The sequence below is a fragment of the Lathyrus oleraceus genome, chromosome 6 (genome assembly GCF_024323335.1).
Source record: "Lathyrus oleraceus cultivar Zhongwan6 chromosome 6, CAAS_Psat_ZW6_1.0, whole genome shotgun sequence".
NCBI lineage: Eukaryota > Viridiplantae > Streptophyta > Magnoliopsida > Fabales > Fabaceae > Lathyrus > Lathyrus oleraceus.
In genome coordinates, this window is record NC_066584.1 from 341,635,299 (window position 1) to 341,641,369 (window position 6,071).

The 6,071-nt window shown below is 34.7% G+C and overlaps 1 long non-coding RNA gene across 1 annotated transcript; it reads left to right on the top strand.

Annotated features, from left to right (window-relative positions):
* Positions 1 to 3,081: 3,081 nt before the first annotated feature.
* Positions 3,082 to 5,723, top strand: LOC127097729 (uncharacterized). Its single transcript, XR_007793144.1, has 2 exons — positions 3,082 to 3,562; positions 5,364 to 5,723. It is a non-coding gene; the product is annotated as an uncharacterized LOC127097729 (long non-coding RNA).
* The last annotated feature ends 348 nt before the right edge of the window (positions 5,724 to 6,071 follow it).

The following is a 6,071-nucleotide window of genomic DNA, read 5'->3' on the forward strand; positions in this document are numbered from 1 at the left end:
AATCATAGCTTATTTGCTTTCAGAATCTCGTCGAAATAGATTTCCATAGTTTGTCGATCCTTTTAAGTATCCCATTATTATTCTTGCAACCTTCATATGTGACACATTTTGTTCACTTGTGTATATGCTCACTAATCCGATTGAGAAACCTATATCAGGTCGATTATTGCACATATATCTCAAAGATCCGACCATTTGTTTGAACAAAGTGACATCAACTTTATCTTCCTCACCATGCTTCTCCAACTTCAAATTTGGTTTGACCGGTGACGATGCATGACTCGAGTCTTCCATCCTAAATCTCTTGAGTATCTCTTGACATACTTTCTTTGATGTAGCATCATACCTTGCTTCGACATTTAAAATTCCATGTCTAGGAAGTATGACAACTTTCCTAGATCCGACCTTTCAAATTCCTTCTTAATCGAATCTTTGAACTTCGACAAGTTATCCAAGTTATTTCCTGTTACTAATAAGTATTGGCCAAGCGACCCCATTTTTCACAGTTATAGCATTGCACACCTTTTTTCTCTTTTTTGTCTTTGTAATAGGAGTTTTCTTCACCTCTTTTGGATGAATTAGAATCCATGTTGTCGCGCTGCAAAAATAGTTGAGCATATTGCACACTCAAAGATACAACATAGTCGCCACCAAAATTTATTTATTCCAAAGGAAAGAGAAAATTTCAATAAAACCCAAGGGAAAGAGAAACAGGGTAAGGAAGTTGGTTATCCAAGGGGAAGGTATTAGTATCTCTCATATTTGTTGTACTCAACGGGAACCATTTTGATTGTTCTTTGTGTGAATGGGTGTTATTTTCTAAAGTTACTTTTGAATGGTAAAAAAGTAAAAATAAGTTTATTAATTAGTGTGCTCGCCAAGGATCTGAACCCTTGTGCCTACATATTCTCATGGTGCAATGAGAAAATCAGAGTTATGTAGTTCATGGTAGAAAATATGGATTTGTTGGTTGATTTTAGGGAACAATTATAATTGTATCCTAGAAGTGTATAGACGTTAGCTGATTCTGATCCTTGTTCTGATGCTATAAGTTTTTAGTCTGATTGTTAAGGAACAAATTATAGCAATTCTTTTATGAAAAGAAAGAGAAATATTTTGAAAAAGGTTTGTATGATAAAAATAAAAGAAAGAGTTGCTTGAATTGAATTAAAAAAGAAAGAGTTGCTTGGATTACAAAAGAGTTGTGAAATGAGGAAAGTATTGTGTGGATGTTGTAAAAGTATTGTTTAGACCAATATTGTGTTGTTCGAATCCATATAACAGGTGTTTATGAACCAAAGAGTGTGGCGTTAACCAATAGATGGTGATTAGCCATTGCAAAGTTGTAGGGTTTTTCCTAGATCTGGGAATCAATACATATAAATAAGGGGTTTACCTAAGTACTGGGTCTGACAAGGCAAACAAGCAAGATAAATGTTTGTCTAAGCACTAGGTCTGACAAGATAAACATGCATGAAAAGGGGGTTTGCCTAAGCACGAGTCCTAACAAGGAAAACAAGAATGAAAAGGGGATTTGCCTAAGCACAAGGTCTGACAAGGAAAACAAACATGAAAAAGGAGTTTGCCTAAGCATGAGGTCTAACAAGGCAAACAAACATAAAAAATGGGTTTGCCTAAGCACGAGGTATGACAAGGAAAACATGCAAGAGAAAGGTTTGTCTAAGCATCAGGTCTGACAAGACAAACATGCATGAAAAGGGGGTTTGCCTGAGCACCGAGCCTAACAAGGCAAACAAGCATGAAAAAGGGGTTTGCCTAAGCACGAGTTCTGACAAGGCAAACATGCAAGAAAAAAGGATTTTCTTAAGCACGAGGTCTGGCAAGATAAAAAAACGTGAAAAAAGGTTTGCCTAAGCACAAGATCTGATAAGGCAAACATGCAAGAGAGGGGTTTGTCTAAGCATCAAGTCTGACAAGACAAACATGCATGAAAAGGGGGTTTGCATAAGCATCGGGTCTGCCAAGGCAAACATGCATGAGAAGGGTTTTAACCATTAGAAGGTGATTAACCCAAAGATTGGAGTATGGTTCATAAATGGGTGATTAACCATGAGAAGGTGATTAACCCAAAAGAGCCTATGAATGTCCAAAGAGAATTGCATTTGGTCCAAAGAGAAAAGTATTTTGAGGGGGATTGTTGAAGTGTTGTCTATGGGGAAGAAAGATTGAAAGTTATTCAATTTGAATTGCACTAAAGTCTATGAACAAAGGCGAATACTTTGAATAATTAGGGCCTACGTCCCGTATTCAAAGATACTCAGAACAATGGTAGGAATAATCCCTCTCATTCTTCTCCGTTGCTTAAGGCTCGTAGTGTATAATTCACATCATAACTAATAAGTGTTTAAAGGAATAGAAGAGACTTTTTGTTTTGCAAAGGCAGCATGCTTGAATGAAGCTTAGCAGTGATCAGGTTCTTGATGTCCATAATCTTCAGAGTCTTGTATGTGGAACTTGGATTGACTTAAGAGATCCAGTGCAGTGCAATTACCAAGGTCTACCCCAATCAAGTTATCAAGAGACTTATGATCACTTGTTTGGATAGGGGGGGCATTCAAGTTATTCATGGCAAGTCTAAGACAGGGTCCAATATCAAGTGTAATCAATTAATTAAGGATGAACTTGATCAACTAACTAAGGGAAAAAGATCATGCTAAAGGAACTTTAAGCACATGGATTTATTCAAAATCCTAAAGTATTAAAAAAAAGGAATTAACATGAATATCCTAACTTCTAATAATTTTAATTGAAAATTAAAAGCTAAATTTGAATTAAATTCTAAAACAAATTCTAGTCTAAGTATGAATTAAACTAATTATTTCCTATGTATTTCTATGCATCTTTCATGAATTAAAAAAAGTAACAAAATAATTAAAATAAGAAAAGAAACAAATTGAAAATAAAAACAAGGTTGTAGGTTGTATTGGATCAGAGGGGAGTTTAAATAAGGGAAAAGGGTGTTGGGCCCAATTAGCAAGCCCAATGTTGTTGTTGTGAGTCCAGAAGGGGGAGTTATGGAAAAAAGGGCGTGTGAAGTGGCAATTCCATGGGATTGTTGCATTGAGGCCCCCACGAGCAAGGCCAAGGAAAAGGGAGTCCTCCAGCCAAGTCTCATTTCACATTTCCTTATTTTAGCTATTCACTCTCTCACTCTCAAACATACCTCATCAGAGCTTGCTCTGCCATGCTGGAGGCAACAAAGATGAGCCAAAACAATCATTAGTACCACCATAGTAACCCTCTCAACCTCCTTTCCTCAATTCTAGCATCAATTCTTTCTAAACTCAATCAGATTTTCCAAATAGAAATAACATCCTAAGAACCCTAAGCCAAAGAAAATGAAATTAAATGGAGGCGGAGCATTAATTTGAACTCAAACCTTAGGGTTTTGGTTCAGAGACCTATACACTACATATTGGTAGAGAGTTTGAATCAAAAAGATGGAATTTGGAGGACTTACCTCCAAGGCGAAGATTTTCCTTGGAACTTGTTGAAGGTGAAGACGTTGAAGTTGGAGAAAAAAGAATACCAAAGGTATCAGGTACTTGTTTCGAGCCTTTTACTTCTTTTGTAACAATTTTCTCTTCTTATTCTTAGTCTATAGGAATTAGGATCATTTTGTTGTTGTTGATAATGTGTATGTGTAAAGAGTGTAGAACATAACGTAGGGGCTAAGCTTTGTGGTGGCAAGCTTCAATGTTAAGCTTGCTCCAGCAATGGCAAAATTGAGCTTTTGGTGTGAGGGATAAATTGGAGAGTGATGTAAAGAGAAGGATATACAGAAAATAATTGTTGTCCCCTGAAACTGAAGATGAATTATGATTATATAGAGTGAATTATTGTAATTGTTTAGGTCCGTTTGGGCAGTGGTTATTAGAGGTGTTATGGCAATCATTACAGTTAGTTAGATTCAAGAGAAAAGTGGTCATGAGTTTGTAACTTTGTTAACTCTCTATAGAGGTGGATAGAATTTGCTTGAATACGAAGTTTGTTAGTTTATTAAGTGAAATTTAGTTTAGACTATGCCATGGGTGTTAGTGAAGTATTATGTTAGAGTTGTGTTGTTAGATGAGTTGAATGAAGTTGACAGTTAGGTTGAATTGGAAGTTAGTGAGTTTGTTAAGTGAAATTAGTTATGTTGGGAATTGTTAGAGTTAGCTTGATGTGAAAATTAGTTAGTTTTTTAATAACTTTGCTCTTCTACATTCGAAATTGAAGCTATTATTCCTTGATATGAATTGGGAGGGAAAATGTTAAAGAAATAGACTTGAAGTTAGATTATTTATGTTAGCTTATTTGGCTATAATTGTTGCATTGTTAGGAGTAAAAAATAAAGATTAGTTAATAAGTGACTGTTAAAATGGTGTTGTAGAATGGTGTTAATAGTTAGTCTTATTTGACAGATTGAGAATTGAATTGAAGATTAGTTTAAAGATTTATGGAATTTAGATTGTTAGTTGAGTTGGAAGTTAGTTTATTTGTGTAGTTAGAATAGTTGACAAATGTAATTGATGATAATGAATTGTACTGTTAGCAAAGGGTTAAACTTAGGTTTATTAGTTAGAAGTAACATGATTGTTAATTGTTTAGAAAAGATACAGTTGGAGTTTGTGATAGCTAGTAGTCAAATCGAGCCATTGTGAAATATTTATGAGGAGCTATCTAATTAACAACCAACTAGTTGTTAACCTAAACTGCTGGAGTGTTAATTTGGTTAGGATGAAATGTTAGTGATTGTGCCAACTGATTATGTTGAAAGGTTATAGAATCAAGTATGAGTTGACTACTTTGTTGTCTATGGTTTAGGTTAATGCAGCTGCCAAACCAAAATGGACTCAGTTAGTCATACTCGCTTGTGGCTTCAACAACTAAGACTTAGTTAAATTCCTGAATTGTACTTGAACTATGTGTGAAATGTCAATGTGTAATGTTAATGCAATTCGTGATGTTGGTCTAACTTGACTCTGTTGTGTTAATACTTGATTGTTATGCTACTTGATTGGTTTGATTGGTACAAGACTTGTTATGGAATGTTTGTGTTAGAGTTATTTTCAAAAGTTATGTCAAAGTAAATTGGTTAGGTTATTTTGAATGCAGCTATGTGTAGGTGTCACCATGGTATGGATTACATAATGAGTATTGCCAAGTTTTGGTTTATAGATGGCTTGATTCTTGGTTTTTGTATGGCTATGCATGAATCTGTATGTTGGTGTATTGTACTTGACATGTATGTTACATAATTTGTAGGTAGCCTTAACTTACTAGTACCAACATGAATATGCATTATAATGAAACATGTTTTTGAGTATATGAATGATGTTAATACTTCCTATTGTTACAAGACGGATTGCTAGGTTTGAGATAAGGCAATGATGATGAGGAATTCGACAAGGGTTATCAAATGGCAAGGCATGGAACAAGGCATGACATGGATTCAAGGTGTGAATCATGAAGAAGTATATGGCATATGAAAAAATTGTGAAGAACTTGAAGGCTTTATATGGATGGCTTGTGAATGAAGAATAAGTATGATAGGGTTTAGGATAGGTAGTTAACTTTGGTCAACTATTTGACCAAAAAGTTAGTAGTTGACCAAAAGTCAACTCTACGTCAAATGATGTAAAATTATGTGATTTTAATTTTGAACCTTTTGTGATGAAATGTTTGAAGGTTTTGTAATGAAATCGGCCTTTGAATGGAAATGTGACTTGCATTCTAAAAAAAATACCCTTTCCCTCAAAATTGAATTTTAAAATGATCTTGAACTAGAATGAATTTGAATCTTGATTTTACCTTGAATGTGAACTTGAATCAAATATCTTGAAATAAACTATCATGTTTCAAAGCAAATAGAATCAAGGCCCATAATAATTGTTAAGTAACCCACAAGGAGGTGGTCAACAAAAAGTTAACTTTGAGGTTGACTATTGTTGACCAAAAATCAAACTTGAGAATGATTTCCAACTTTCAATGCCATGATGTCACCCACATGAACAAATATATCAAACCAATAATTAGGGTTCCAAGAGATGAACATCCCAAGTTAATGT